The sequence below is a fragment of the Arachis duranensis genome, chromosome 3 (assembly GCF_000817695.3).
Source record: "Arachis duranensis cultivar V14167 chromosome 3, aradu.V14167.gnm2.J7QH, whole genome shotgun sequence".
Lineage (NCBI taxonomy): Eukaryota > Viridiplantae > Streptophyta > Magnoliopsida > Fabales > Fabaceae > Arachis > Arachis duranensis.
Genome location: NC_029774.3, coordinates 79,337,699 through 79,354,121, shown reverse-complemented (window position 1 = coordinate 79,354,121; position 16,423 = coordinate 79,337,699). Strand labels below are relative to the sequence as shown.

Genomic DNA, 16,423 nt, shown 5'->3' with positions numbered 1-16,423 from the left:
GCAAAAATCATATTTCTGGACTTTACTATGAGTTTGTGTATTTTTCTGTGATTTCAGGTATTTTCTGGCTGAAATTGAGGGACCTGAGCAAAAATCTAATTTTGGTTGAAAAAGGACTACTGATGCATGTTTGATACTGACCTCCCTGCACTCGGAATGGATTTTTTGGAGCTACAAGAGTCCAATTGGCGAGCTCTCAATTGGGCTGGAAAGTAGACATCCAGGGCTTTCCATGCTGCTGTCTGGCGTCCAGCGCCAGAAACAGGTTACAAGTTGGAGTTCAACGCCCAAAACACGTTACAACCTGGCGTTCAACTCTAGAAACAGCCCAGGCACGTGAGAAGCTTAAGTCTCAGCCCCAATACACACAAAGTGGGCCTCAGAAGTAGATTTCTGCACTATCCATCTTAGTTTACTCATTCTCTGTAAACCTAGGTTACTAGTTTAGTATTTAAACAACTTTTAGAGAATTATTTTGTATCTCATGACATTTTCGGATCTGAATTTTATACACTTTGACGGCATGAGTCTCTAACTCCATTGTTGGGGGTGAGGAGCTCTACAGCGTCTCGATGAATTAATGTAATTGTTTCTATTTCTCCATTCAAACGTGTGTGTTCCTATCTAAGATGTTCATTCGTGCTTAATTATGAAGAAGGTGATGATCCGTGACACTCATCACCTTCCTCAATCCATGAACGTGTGCCTGACAACCACCTCCATTCTACATCAGATTGAATGAGATTCTCTTAGATTCCTTTATCAGAATCCTCGTGGTATAAGCTAGAATTGATGGCGGCCACTCTTGAGGATCCGGAAAGTCTAAACCTTGTCTGTGGTATTCCGAGTAGGATTCAAGGATTGAATGGCTATGACAAGCTTCAAACTCACGATTGCTGGGCGTCATGACAAACGCAAAAGGATCAATGGATCCTATTCCGACATGATCACTTTGGAATTGAGTTGAATATTACATTACAGGAATTCAGAAGACAAAGCATCTCCAAAACTCCAACATATTCTCCATTACTGCATTACAAGTAATTAATTCACTCTCTTTTATTTTTCTAATAATTCAAACTGATAATTTTAATTGAAATCCTGACTAAGAATAATAAAATAAACATAGCTTGCTTCAAACCAATAATCTCCGTGCGATCGACCCTTACTCACGTAAGGTATTACTTGGACGACCCAGTGCACTTGCTGGTTAGTGGTACGAAATCACCTTAAGATTTTGAGATTGGGATTAGAATTTCGTGCACCAACTTCCATCAGAAGATCCCTACCAGTTCTTGACTGAGTTCTTGCAGATCTGTGAGACTGTTAAGACTAATGGAGTAGATCCTGAAGTCTACAGGCTCACGCTTTTCCCTTTTGCTGTAAGAGACAAGAGCTAGAGCATGGTTGGACTCTCAACCTAAAGATAGCCTGGACTCTTAGGATAAGCTGGTCACAGCCTTCTTGGCTAAGTTCTTTCCTCCTCAAAAGCTGAGCAAGCTTAGAGTGGATGCTCAGACCTTCAAACAAAAAGATGGTGAATCCCTCTATGAAGCTTGGGAAAGATACAAGCAGATGACCAAAAGATGTCCTTCTGACATGTTTTCAAAATGGACCATGATAGATATATTCTATTATGGTCTATCTGAGTTCTCTAAGATGTCACTGGACCATTCTGCAAGTAGATCCATTCACCTAAAGAAAACACCTGCAGAGGCTCAAAAACTTATTGATATGGTTGCAAATAACCAGTTCATGTACACTTCTGAGAGGAATTCCGTGAATAATGGGACGCCTCAAAGGAAGGGAGTTCTTGAAATTGATACTCTGAATGCCATATTGGCTCAGAACAAAATGTTGACTCAGAAAGTCAACATGATTTCTCAAAGTCTGAATGGATGGCAAAATGCATCTAACAGTACTAAAGAAGCATCTTCTGAAGAAGAAGCTTATGATCTTGAAAACCCTGCAATAGCAGAGGTAAATTATATGGGTGAACCTTATGGAAACACCTATAATTCATCATGGAAAAATCATCCAAATTTCTCATGGAAGGATCAACAAAAGCCTCAACAAGGCTTTAATAATGGTGGAAGAAATAGGCTCAGCAATATCAAGCCTTATCCATCATCTTTTCAGCAACAGACAGAGAAGTCTGAACAGAGCACCTCTAACTTAGCAAACTTAGTCTCTGATCTGTCTAAGGCCACTTTAAGTTTCATGAGTGAAACAAGGTCCTCCATTAGAAATCTGGAGGCACAAGTGGGCCAGCTAAGTAAGAAAAATAACTGAAACTCCTCCTAGTACTTTCCCAAGCAATACTGAAGAGAATCCAAAAAGAGAGTAAGGCCATTGATGTAATCAACATGACCGAACCTAGAGAGGAAGGAGAGGACGTGAATCCCAACGAGGAAGACCTCATGGGACATCTCCCAAGCAAGAAGGAGTTCACTATTGAGGACCTAAAGGAATCTGAGGCTCATATAGAGACCATAGAGATTCCATTAAACCTCCTTCTGCCATTCATGAGCTCTAAAAACTATTCTTCCTCTGAAGAGGATGAAGATGTAATTGGAGAGCAAGTTACTCAATATCTAGGGGCCATCATGAAGCTAAATGCCAAATTGTTTGGTAATGAGACTTGGGAAGGTGAACCTCCCTTGCTCATTAATGAACTAGATACATAGATTCAGCAAACTTCACCTCAAAAGAGACAAGATCCTGGAAAATTCTTAATACCATGTACCATAGGCACCATGACCTTTGAGAAGGCTCTGTGTGACCAAGGGTCAGGCATAAATCTTATGCCACTCTCTGTAATGGAGAAGCTGTAGATCATTGAGGTACAGCCTGCCATATTCTCATTGCAAATGGCAGACAAGTCAGTAAGACAAGCTTATGGATTGGTAGAGGACGTGTTGGTAAAGGTTGAAGGCCTTTACATCCCTGCTGATTTCATAATCTTAGACACTAGGAAGGAGGAGGATGAATGCATCATCCTTGGAAGACCTTTCCTAGCCACAGCAGGAGCTGTGATAGATCTTAACAGAGGAGAATTAGTCCTTCAATTGAATGGGGACTACCTTGTGTTTAAGACCCAAGGGTGTTCTTCTTTAACAATAGAGAGGAAGCATGAAAAGCTTTTCTCAGCACAGAGTCAAACAGAACCCCCACAATCAAACTCTAAGTTTGGTGTTAGGAGGCCACAGCCAAACTCTAAGTTTGGTGTTGAATCTCCACATCCAAACTCTAAGTTTGGTGTTGGGAGTCTACAACCTTGACCTGATCACCTGTGTGGCTCCATAAGAGCCCACTGTCAAGCTATTGACATTAAAGAAGCACTTATTGGGAGGCAACCCAATTTCTATTTATCTAATTTTATTTTATTTTTATTGTTCTTTTATGTTTTATTAGGTTCATGATCATATGGAGTCACAAAATAAATACTAAAATTAAAAATAGAATCAAAAACAGCAGAAGAAAAAGCACACCCTGGAGGAAGAACTTACTGGCATTTAAACGCCAGTAAGGAGCATCTGGCTGGCGTTCAACGCTAGAACAGAGCATGGATCTGGCGTTGAATGCCAGAAACAAGCAACATCCTGGTGTTTAAATGCCAGGAATACACCCTGAGGAGTGCTGGCGCTGAATTCCAGAAACAAGCATGAAACTAGCGTTCAACACCAGAAACATGCTGCAAATAGGCGTTGAACGCCCAAAACAAGCATGAAGCTAGCGTTCAACGCCAGAAACAGGCATCAATCTGGCGTTGAAAGCCAGGATTGCATGCAAAGGGCATTTTACACGCCTCATTGGTGCAGGGATGTAAATCCTTGACACCTCAGGATCTGTGGACCCCATAGGATCATCTCAGGATGTGTGGACCCCACAGGATCCCTACCTACCCCAACTCACCTTCTCTCTTCTTCACCAATCACCTCAATCTCTCTTCCCCATCACCTCTTCACCACTCACATCCATCCATCCTTCCCACCCAAACCCACCCTATATGGCCGAAACACAAACATCTCTCCCTCTCCTCCATATCTTCTTCTTCTTCTTCTTCTATTCTTTCTTCTTTTGCTTGAGGGCGAGCAATATTCTAACTTTGGTGTGGTAAAAGCATAGTTTTTTGTTTTTCCATAACCATTTATGGCACCTAAGGCTAGAGAAACCTCAAGAAAGAGAAAAGAAAAGGCAATTGCTTCCACCTCTGAGTCATGGGAGATGGAGAGATTCATCTCAAGGGTCCATAAATCAGTAGTAGAGCATTTGACTGCACATCAAGAGAGCATGAGGAATTTCCTCATCAAGAAATCCCTGAGATACCTCAGGGGATATATTTTCCTCCATACAACTATTGGGAGCAACTAAGGATAGGAGCACTAAAATCACTAGGGATCATGCAACAGAGGCAAGGAAGAGACATAAAGGAGCTTAAAAAGCACCATTGATCCTTCAAAATGGTGCCACCCTCACTAAGGTAGACTCATTCCTTAACTCCATTGTTCTTATCTCTGTTTTTCGATTTTTATGCTTCATGTTTGTCTATGTTTGTGTCTTTACTTCATGATCATTAGTATTTAGTAACTATGTCCAAAGGCTATGAATAATTCCATGAATCCTTCACCTCTCTTAAATGAAAAATGTTTCTAATTCAAAAGAACAAGAAGTACACGAATTTCGAATTCATCCTTGAAATTAGTTTAATTATATTGATGTGGTGACAATACTTTTTGTTTTCTGAATGAATACTTGAACAGTGCATATTTTTGATCTTGTTGTTTATGAATGTGAAAATTGTTGGCTCTTGAAAGAATGATGAACAAAGAGAAATGTTACTGATGATCTGAAAAATCATAAATTTGATTCTTGAAGCAAGAAAAAGTAGTGAATAGAAAAATCTTGCGAAAAAAAAGAGAAAGTGGCGAAAAAAATAGAAAGAAAAAGAAAAAGCAAGCAGAAAAAGCTAATAGCCCCTTAAAACCAAAAGGCAAGGGTGAAAAGGATCCAGGCCTAAGCGACTAAATCAAGCTGTCCCTAACCATGTGCTTGTGGCATGCAGGTCCAAGTGAAAAGCTTGAGACTGAGTGGTTAAAGTCATGATCCAAAGCAAAAAGAGTGTGCTTAAGAACCCTGGACACCTCTAACTGGGGACTTTAGCAAAGCTGAGTCACAATCTGAAAAGGTTCACCCAGCTATGTGTCTGTGGCATTTATGTATCTGGTGGTAATACTGGAAAACAAAGTGCTTAGGGCCACGGCAAAGACTCATAAAAGTAGTTGTTTTCATGAATCAACATACTTAACTAGGAGAATCAATAACACTATCTGAAATTCTAAGCTCCTATAGATGCCATTCATTCTAAACTTCAAAGGAAAAAGTGAGATGCCAAAACTGTATAGAGGCAAAAAGCTACAAGTCCCGTTCATCTAATTAGAACTAATATTAATTGATATTCTAGAATTTATAGTATATTCTCTTCTTTTTATCCTAATTGATTTTCAGTTGCTTGGGGACAAGCAACAATTTAAGTTTGGTGTTGTGATGAGCGGATAATTTATACGCTTTTTGGCATTATTTTTAGATAGTTTTTAGTATAATCTAGCTACTTTTAGGGATGTTTTTATTATTTTTTATGCTAAATTCACATTTCTGGACTTTACTATGAGTTTGTGTGCTTTTCTGTGATTTCAGGTATTTTCTGGCAGAAATTGAGGGACCTGAGCAAAACTCTGATAATGAGGCTGACAAAGGACTGCTGATGCTGTTGGATTCTGACCTCCCTACACTCAAAATGGATTTTCTGGAGTTACAGAACTCCAAATGGCGCTCTCTTAACGGCGTTGAAAAGTAGACATCCAGATCTTTCCCTCAATATTTAATAGTCCATACTTTATTTGGGATTAGACGACGCAAACTGGCGCTCAACACCAGTTCCATGTTGCATTCTGGAGTCAAACGCCAGAAACACGTCACGAACCAGAGTTGAACGCCGAAAACACGTTACAACTTGGTGTTTAACTCCAAGAGAAGCCTCTGTACGTGTAAAACTCAAGCTCAGCCCAAGCACACACCAAGTGGGCCCCAGAAGTGGATTTCTACATGAATTACTTACTTCTGTAAACCCTAGTAGCTAGTTTAGTATAAATAAAACTTTTTACTAGTGTATTAGAAGTCTTTTGACCGATCCTGGATCCTGAATTGTATTTTTGATCCTGTGATCACGTTTTTGGGGCTGGCCATTCGGCCATGCCTAAACCTTCATTACTTATGTATTTTCAACGGTGGAGTTTCTACACACCATAGATTAAGGGTGTGGAGCTTTGCTGTACCTCAAGTTTTAATGCAATTACTACTATCTTTTATTCAAATTCAATCTTATTTCTGTTCTAAGATACTACTCATACTTCAACCTGATGGATGTGATGATCCGTTACACTCATCATCATCCGTCCCTATGAACACGTGCCTGACAACCACTTCCGTTCTACAAGCGAAAGCTAGAGTGTGTATCTCTTGGATTCCTGATGTACGACGCATGGTTGCCCTCGCCTGACAACCAAGCCTTCCATTCCGTGAGATCAGAGTTTTCGTGGTATAAGCTAGAATTGATGGCGGCATTCATGAGAATCCGGAAAGTCTAAACCTTGTCTGTGGTATTCCGAGTAGGATTCCGGGATTGAATGACTGTGACGAGCTTCAAACTCGCGATTGTTGGGCGTGATGACAAATGCAAAAGAATCAAGGGATTCTATTCCGACATGATCAAGAACCGACAGATGATTAGTCGTGCCGTGACAGAGCATTTAGACCTTTTTCACTGAGAGGATGGGATGTAGCCATTGACAACGGTGATACCCTACATACAGTTTGCCATGGAAAGGAGTAAGAAGGATTGGATGAAGGCAGTAGGAAAGCAGAGATTCAGAAGGAGCACAGCATCTTCATACGCCTATCTAAAATTCCCATTGATGATCTACATAAGTATTTCTATCTTTATTTTCAGTTTATTTATTATTGTTATTCGAAAACTCCATAACCATTTATTATCCGCTTGACTAAGATTTACAAGATGACCATAGCTTGCTTCATACCAACAATCTCTGTGGGATCGACCCTTACTCACGTAAGGTTTATTACTTGGACGACCTAGTACACTTGTTGGTTAGTTGAGCGAAGTTGTGAAATTATGTTTAGACCATGGTATTGAGCACCAAGTTTTTGGGGCCATTATTGGAAATCAATTTCAAACAACAATTTAAGTATGAATCACAATTTCGTCCACCATGCCTCACATCAATTCGTCATTCAAAGCTCAATTAAACTATGCTTATTCGTAGTTATTGAGGTCTTATCCGCACCAAACAATCAACATTAAGGTGGTCATTCTTAATATCTCAAGTTAATCATGAACATTCCCAAAATGAGCACTCATAGACATTCCTGCCAATTGAATCTGAAAGATACCATAACAGCATGAGACATACATACAGAGCATGCAGTGAAGCATGATGCAGTCCATTCCCCAGGCTCTACTAGAAATAAACTACTCTGATACCAAATTGTAACGACCCACTTTTCAGTATGTCTAGATCATACAGAAAACTAAGTGCTACTAACTTGTCTTCTTAATTGTTATCTATTATTTGTTATATGAGCCTGAGTCGTTGTTAAAAGCGTTGTTATTTTGCGAGGTACTCTTCTTTGAAAATGTTTGGATTAATAAACGAAATCATTCATAATCTCTATACAAATAATAGCAGGTAAAACAGTTAAAGAGATAATAACTATACACATAAATATACATACAACATTCCAGGCCCTGACCTGTTTAAAAAGTCCCTAAGCTAGCGCTCAGGCTATCCTAGACTTTATACTCACCTAATCCCTCTAAACTACAAAAGCGAAGGAGAATACATTCTAGGTCTTCAAAATTTAGGTCAGGTTGAACGTCATCAAAAGGCAAAGCATCATATACTACTCATTTGCACGATCATACATTGTCATAGAACATCTCACTGGTATTTCATTGAGTAGCCTCATAACAGGAGCCTTGTACAAAGGATTTAGGTTAAAGTTCGTATTCAAAACAGGTATTGAAGTCAACTGGTCTCTTAGTATTGACAAATAAACAGAGAACGGAGTTCACCCTAGACTCATAACATTACCTAGAGCAAAATCCTCTTTCCGAAATGATCACTCGCAAGTCACGAAAGAATACTCCTGCTTCCATCTAAAGGAAGGAGAGAAGGGATAAGAAGTGAAAAGTTCTTAGTAGAGTCGGACTAATTAGTTAAGTTAATCGCTTTCGTCGTGCTTATTAGTTAGTAATATATTTTCTAGTTAACAGAACAAAACATAGAGAATAGATAAATAGACAAAATAGAGAAACAAAATACAAATAGAGAAATACAAGATAATAGCACACCATTAACACAAATAATAGAATACAAACAAAAAAGTATATATTCATTCAACAATCATAACAGAAAGAATGTGCAACCAAGTATGATGCATGTCTGTCCTATGTAGGCCATGAGCTCACGTATTGGTTTACACCCTGCAGCCCGACATTACATAGGAACTAGTCCTAGATATGGTTTCTCATTGTATCCTTCGTGCATATGTGTCGGTTGTTAAGAATATCATTCCTTTATGACTACTGACAATCAACGCAAAGCTCGCTTCCATAATATACGCACAAGGGAAAACAACAATCCTCAGTTCTAGGCGTCCTCGAGATCAACACACAACAAAACAGTGATCCTCAGTTCATGAACTATCCCTGAGATCAACACACACAACAGTTCATGGATTATTTTCGTAATCAAATAACTATCAATTCGTGGATTTTTTTGTATTTTAATATTTTTCATTATCCTTTTTAAATCTTAACAATTCATATAATACCTAGCCCTAAACGCAATTTATCTTTGTCTTTAAAGCTTTACTTACTTTTTCTTTATTTTTTTTATCTTTTCTTCAACCTTTTATCTTTCTCTCATCTTTTTTCTCACTAACATGTGTCTTAGGTATTTTATGAAGGTAATTATGAGATTCTAAGGTTAAAGTTATCTTCCTAAGACTTTTAAGAAAATTGCCTTTTCCTTATTATTTTTAATAAAATAATATTATTTAATATTTTAATCCAAATTTCTGAAAATTTCATTTTGACTCTAAAAATTTTATAAAAATTATATTTTGACCCCTTTAATTTTTTATATTTATACTTTAACCCCTAAAGTTTTAATATTTATATTCCCGCACCCCAAAACATAATAATTTTATAGTTTGACCCTAAAATAAATAAAAGGGTTGTTTTTGAGTGTTCTTGATAAAACTTAAAGTGTTCTTCGTAATTCTTTAGACTCTTTCTTTAAATCTAACCCGTATTTCAAGCTTTTCGGTAACCAATTTTTTTCTAAAATTCAAATTAAATTACCAGCCATTAAAGTCTCATGATTTCCACTTGATTTCAACACAATTTCATCCCCAATTTAAGGGTTAAGGTTTGGTCTTCCAGCTTCACACAAGAACAATATTTATAGCTTTAATATCATCGAATTTAATCAAATTTTCACCAAAACTTCACCAAGAATCACTCATATAAGCAATCAATTTCAAGCATAACCAAATCATACAAGAATCACACAATTCAAACACAATTAATCAAGATTAATTTCACCAAACCCTACCTTAGTTTGCTGCCCCAAATTCGGTTGCTCCTTGAAGTATTCTTAGAGCACTTTTTCATCCTAAAAATAATCAAGAACAACTTTAAACCTCAAGATCACCAACAGGCCAAACTTAGCATCAGGTTAGGAAGGGATTCCTCATCTCAAGCATGCTGGAAATTGAAGTTCCTTAGCCCATAAGTCAAGTTAAACAAGAGATCTATGGAAGAACATCAAGAAAACACATGTTTAAGCATAGTGTTCATAACAACATTTATAGAGATTAATATCTGAGCTGCTAGTATAGATGATACTAGTAACATGATTAGCATGAGAATAGAAAATATATAAGGGGGAATTAGCATTGCTAAAGTCATAAGAGAGTGTTGGTGTTAACCTGCACCAATAGACTGTGAGCCCTGTTAAACTTATCTCCTGTTTTTAATTAAAGTAGATCAAATAATATTATAATATTACTTAAGTAAATCTAATATTAATATAATAATATTATTATGTTATTTCTCTTCTCTCATGAATCGTGTTTGGCCCGTCACACTGAGACTAACTACGAAAACTAGAATATGAAATTCCTAACTGAAACGGCTCAAAAACTAGGTTCTTCGCAACTGTGTCATCGAGCTTAACTCAGTAGAGGTGCTTGCTTAGTGATGACATAATGATGATGTAGATTGAGGTGTTTGATGATGCAGTAGAGGTGCTTGGAGGTGCTTCCTTCACAAAACTTCCAAAAAACTCTATTTCGCCAAAAATTAGGTCATTACACCAACAATCTATATCTTTGTGTTTGTTGTCATTGTTCTAATCTTCGGCTTTGGGGGTATTAAATAAATCATCAATATGGTCATCAAACGACTCAACTTTATGCGCCTCCAGGTTGTAATCTTCATCCTCTGAAGGTATATCGGCCACTATATCGCAATGCCGAGTCTCTATGTATTCTGTGGGAGTTTGATGGTCATCACTTCGACTTGCCAATGCTAGCCGTCTATCAGTGCACGGTGCACGAAATAATCATTAATACGGGATGTTGGAGCACTATAAGTTGAGGACGAAAATGGAGGAGCTCTATCACGTGGTTGCTCACATGATACTTGAGCTCCTCTAGGCATTGTTCTAACCTTAAGGCAAGATGAAATCGTTTAGAATGATATTGCACAAAAAGAATTAATTTTGAATTATTGAATTCATAAACTAATAATTTCCATGAAAAAGTTACAAAAATGCTCAATGATATAATTAAAGACTACATAAATTTAACATAACCTTATGTAAAAAAATGTTAAGGACGATCACTCACCATAATATCCTCAGTTTCGGTATTAGTTCCGATATCATTTGGGGGTTCCTATATAATGTACTGTGGTCTCTTAGGCATTTTCACAAACTTTGACAGAAAATAATATTACTAGACAAATATTAGCAAGACAAAAATAAAAAAGCATTAAAACAAATAGAAAATAAAAACTACAAAGCAATACAAAGAAAAAAAAATATACAATAGCTTAATAATTAGAGCTAATGGTTATTGAGGAGTGCACATTGCCAACCACATTTTTTTAGCCTTTAGCTTTGGTTTCGTTGAGTACAAATTTGGTTAATAATATATATACCTTATATCAGATCACTTCCTACATACATAAAGACGAGAATTGAGAAGAAACTAAAACATAATTAACCGTTATTGAGTTTTGTTAAACTAATTCTGTAACGATTGTGAGTATATCTACTATGTGAAGTTTAATCACTACTAGAAAACTAGTTTTTACAGACGGATATTTCCGACGGATTTTATCCCACTGAAATACAGACGAAATTTCAGAGGGATTTTTTTGTCGGAAAACAAAAAAAATAGATTAGTATAAATTACAGACAAAAAAGAGAATCCGTCTATAATTCTGTCGGAAAAATTAATTTTTTTTCATAAAAAATAATTACAGACGGAAAATCCGTCTGTAATTAAATAGACAAAATACTTGATTTTATTAAATTATTACAGACGGATTTTCCGTCTGTAATTTAAATTATTCTGTCGAAAGAGGTAAAAATAAGGCTATGAAAATCATGTTCTCCTCGATGGCATCTTCATTTTACAAAACACTCCATCCTTCGTCCACGCCGCTTCTCACCGATTCGCTCCTAATCCTTCATCATCGGCGCCTTTCGCCCCTTCACCGCCGTTCCCGAAGCTCCATCACACCCCTTCCCCAATCTCTCTCTTTCAGTTTCGATGCCGATGAATTTCGCTACCTTCTCCACGCCGTTTTCTGTCGCTGCTCGCTAAAGCTCGTCAGCGTCGTCGCCGCCGCTTCTACCTATTCTTCTCGTCGCCGTTGGTTCAGGTAGGTTCCGTCGTTCCTTCAGATTACATTGATTTTCTTGCAATTGTATCTGTTCTGTTCTCAAAACAAATTTAGGGTTTTTATTACAGTGACAGATATGGCAAGCTTTCTGTGAACGAACTCCCTTCATTCTTCTCTTATTTGTTTCTTCCCTATGACTGTGTAACCCTTTCTAGTCTCTGCCATTTTTTTTCTATTGAATTGAAATTTTGGATTGAACTAACCTGTGTATTAATCCTTGGTTTATATATTCTAGTGATTTGGTTGTAGCTTCTCCTGTGGAGGATTACTTTTTATACATTGATGATCTGAAAAATCCTGATAAGGTTAGAATTTTGTTCAAATTACTTTTCTACTTTATCTCCAAAGAAAGAAACTCTTTTGACTCGATTCCTTTCCTCGCCATTGTTAATGGTAGGAAGAAACTGAGAAAATTACACAACCATATTTAGATGCTCTTGGTGAAGACTATTCTGTTTGTTGCCTAGGTAATGAATGAATCACAGTTAGTGTTAGCCTACTGGTTATTGAAATTATGCAGTTTTATTTGTAATTATACCTGAATCCTTTTAAATTTTACTGTAGGAACTGCTTTTTTTCCTCTGCAAAGCTGCATGAACCATTCCTGTAGTTCTAATGCCAAAGCCTTCAAGAGAGACGAGGTACATTTCGAACTGAGTCAATCGGTACCTGGTTTAATTTGATTCTGCAAAGATATGACTATCTTTGTAGTCCTAATCTTTTTGCATGCAGGATAGGGATGGCCAAGCAACCATAATTGCAGTAAGGCCGATTCGAAAAGGAAAAGAGGTTGGTTTGTGAAAAATGTTTTGTTATTATGACTAAGCATTATTTGTTTGAATCCTTGGTATTATGACTAAGCATTATTGTGTATGTCAGCCAAAGAAAAAAAATATCAAATGAAAATAGTGGCAATCAAAGGAGTGGCATTTGAATGATACTGAAAAGACCATTATATTTAGTAAGTAATTTTTCTTTTTGCAATTCTAAAAATATTGTTTTATTTATACACCTGTTTAATTGCCCCTATGATGAAAGCACTGTTTCACTGCCCGACGATGTCGACTCTTCTGATGAAGAACTCTCTGATCCAAGCAACTTGGATTACTTGGAGAGGCCAATCTCATACTACTACGATGAGGATGAACTCTTTGGATGTAAACTCCCTAAACCATTTTTTCCCTTGTCTTTCCTTCCGAATTACATTGTCCATTTGATGCTTAACTGTGCAGACTAGACAGAACTATCACAGAGGACACTGAAAGACCTCATTTAGCATATTACAACACCAGGTGCTGTCAACCTTGACTTCATGCACTTATGTAAAACTTTATATATCAGCAAAGTAAAATACAAACACACATCATTACCTTATTTTGAAACAAACCTTGTTTTTTTTAGCTGAGTAGGAACTCTTATTCAAGTAAAACAAACCTGAGATTCGTACCCAGATTAATGCTTTGAAAATCTGGGCCTAATGTACACTATTCCTTTCCATGTTATTTCAGCAGTTGCAATAGTCAATATGCCTGGCAAACCCTTATCACTTATGATGCCTGCATACGCTTGTGCCTGCAAGCATGGGCAAGAGGCTGCACTGAGGCACCGGAGTTTTTGAAAGATGAGTGCCTGGCTCTTCGAAGTGCCTTTGGGTGGGTTACATTTCATTTTAAAATTTACGCTTCAGTGCCTTCATCTTTCGCCCTCAATCATTTATCTTGTCCCTTGAATTCTATAGATTGCATGACTTCTTGTTGCAACCTCGAGGTGTAAAAGTAAAACTCAATTTTGATTCATTAGTGGCTGCTCTCCTGAAATATTATTACATGAGCAAGTAGTTCTTTTACACATCAAGACACAATACTCTTTATCGAAATGCCACCACCATTTGAACAGCAATGCGTCATTCTCTAAAATTATGTCACCGACGCCTACCAAAGATACCGTATATTGAGTAATTATAAATTTAAAATCACCCATAGATGGAAATCGTATTGTGTGATTTTAGTGTGGCTAGTACCATGGCCATGCTTGGTCACAATCGACAATGTTGTTTTCATGGGTTTATGGCAGAAATAATAAAGCAAAAGGTATAGAGTAGACTCGGTCACTGAATTTTAAAACAAGTACCCAAATCTATGATGGGGACACTTCATCAAAAATGGATAGTCATGCCATGTGCATCTTACCCTTTAATTTTTCCTAACTATCCAGTTTCTTAATCTCTATAATTAATTTGGATAATTATACATGCATTATTGTTGATGACTTTCTTAGTGAGGCTAACGCCAACGTTGGCAAAATTTGTTATTTCTTGCCAATTAGAGGCAGTAAAGTTGATGATGACTTGTTCCATAATGGATCTTCACAAAATTCCATCAGCATTCAACTGCCACTAAGTTCCAATTTCTTTGGTTTCATTTTCTACTTGGCTCCTGATGATGATGACCAGAATGCAAATCTGGAAGTTAAGTTCTTTGCTCGGCTACCAAATAAGGAGGAAGTGGTGATAAAAGAGTGTGGCATCCGTTGGATATACACAAACATGGAGAAGGAATCAAGAGGAGAAACAGGGGTGTTTTTGAGTTAGAAGCCATTGCATCTCCAAATGAAGAAAAGGGGTTCGAATCTGATGATGAAGGGGAAGAACTAGTTCCTCCAGCAAAGAAATTTAAGCATAGCTTAATGGAAGTTGAATCAGTAGAAAACTTGAGGTAATCTTTTCTTTAATTAATTGATTGGTTACTATATATAACTGAGTGGTAAACAAATAAGTTTAATTTAATTTATGCATGCTTTAGCCAAGATATGCTAATAATATTTTCCTCTTTAAAAAAAATGATCTGAAGAAAAAAGCTTGAACAACTTTTGCACATTCAATTTGATGGAGGCTCTCTTATTAGCGCAGAGATCAAATTGGGGTACAATGTGTAGTCCATTTACAATTAGTTCTTATGAGCAATTTTATTATGGATTATGTGTTCTCTTCTTTTCGGTTCTTATTTTGTCATCTAAATAAAAAGCAGGTTGTTAGACTTTGATATGAACTGAAAATACTTAATCATTTCTAATATTTTGAAATTTTGGGATTCTGGTCTATAAGAATGTAGATGAATATAATTATGTTCTATAAAGTCATAAACTAAAAGGATCTGATAGATGCCAATTAAGTTGTTTCATAATCAGTAATAGAAAATTTGAAATGTAGAAAACAAAATACTAATGTTTTTATGCTCATTTTCTATATGGAAAGGAAGCAAAATCTGCAAACTAATGTTTATTTTGTTTGAAATCAATCATCATAGAACTCTGTCTTCACTCTTCAAAATTTGCAACAATCTCTTTTTAGTTTGGAATTTTCTGTTTATAGATAAGGTTCAAGCAAACTCAGATCAGGCTATGGTTTGGAATCAGCTCAAAGCAGGATCCTTCCAGTAAGTTTCGAGTTTCTTTTAGTTTTGCTTCCTGCTTTCTTGTTGCGACTACATTTGAGTTGAGTTGAATGGTATGTTCTTCATAGGTTCAATGAAGACTGACAGGGATATGAAGTTTCTGTATTTCATTTATTTTTGTATTCATAATGTGTTATACCTGATATAAAAATTTAGGCAATATTCTTTGTGTGAGTTGTTATACTGGTTACATGCTTTATTATTTTTTCACTGCTTGCTAAAGTTTCAAGTCTTTTTTCTTATGTAGATACCACCCTCCTCCTCCCTTATGTGATGTGATGAGAGAATAAAGATTAATGTACCTCCAGATACCATGTAGTAGTGCTTTGTGTTTGTTGAAGAGAAGGTTATATATATAGATATTAGATTAGATAGGAACAATGAAAGCGTTTTGTATGGAAATAATTGCTTCTTATTATAAAGAAAGCGTTTTGTACTCACGGGTGTGTTTTTCTATTTATACCATCAATAAAAATTTGTATTTATTAAATTTATATTTATTTTGTATGAAAATAAGTTTATTTTGTAATTAGAAAAATAAAAAAAATTCTATTTTATCTTACTGACAGATTTACAGACGGATTTTCTGTCTGTAATTAGAGTGTAAGATGATTTTTCAAAGTTCAAATTACAGACGAAAAATCTGTCGGAAAATCCGTCTGTAATTACAGACGGAAAATCCGTCGAAAAATCCGTCTGTAATTACAGACGAAAAATCCGTCGGAAAATCCGTCTGTAATTACGGACGAAAAATCCGTCTGAAAATTCGTCTGTAATTACAGACAGAAAATCCGTCAGAAAATTCGTCTGTAATTACAGACGGAAAATCCGTCGGAAAGTTCGTCGCCTTTGGGAAATGGATAGAAAATTTACAGAGGGAAAATCCGTCGGTAACTGGTAAAAATCCGTCTGT

General features: G+C 36.7%; 2 long non-coding RNA genes and 1 pseudogene across 4 annotated transcripts; all 3 read left to right on the top strand.

Moving 5' to 3' along the window:
- The window catches only part of LOC110279302 (uncharacterized), a 172,909-nt pseudogene that overhangs the window by 11,854 nt on the left and 144,632 nt on the right, over positions 1–16,423 (top strand).
- LOC107479594 (uncharacterized) lies at positions 12,294–13,184 on the top strand. Its single transcript, XR_008006754.1, has 5 exons — positions 12,294–12,363; positions 12,456–12,525; positions 12,623–12,699; positions 12,791–13,019; positions 13,097–13,184. It is a non-coding gene; the product is annotated as an uncharacterized LOC107479594 (long non-coding RNA).
- LOC107479595 (uncharacterized) lies at positions 13,289–15,960 on the top strand. 3 transcript variants are annotated; one of them, XR_001590212.3, is made up of 5 exons: positions 13,289–13,350; positions 13,567–13,710; positions 14,511–14,772; positions 15,429–15,492; positions 15,758–15,960. It is a non-coding gene; the product is annotated as an uncharacterized LOC107479595 (long non-coding RNA). The 3 variants fall into 3 exon arrangements; XR_008006753.1 differs by having other exon boundaries at positions 14,390–14,772; XR_008006752.1 differs by having other exon boundaries at positions 14,384–14,772.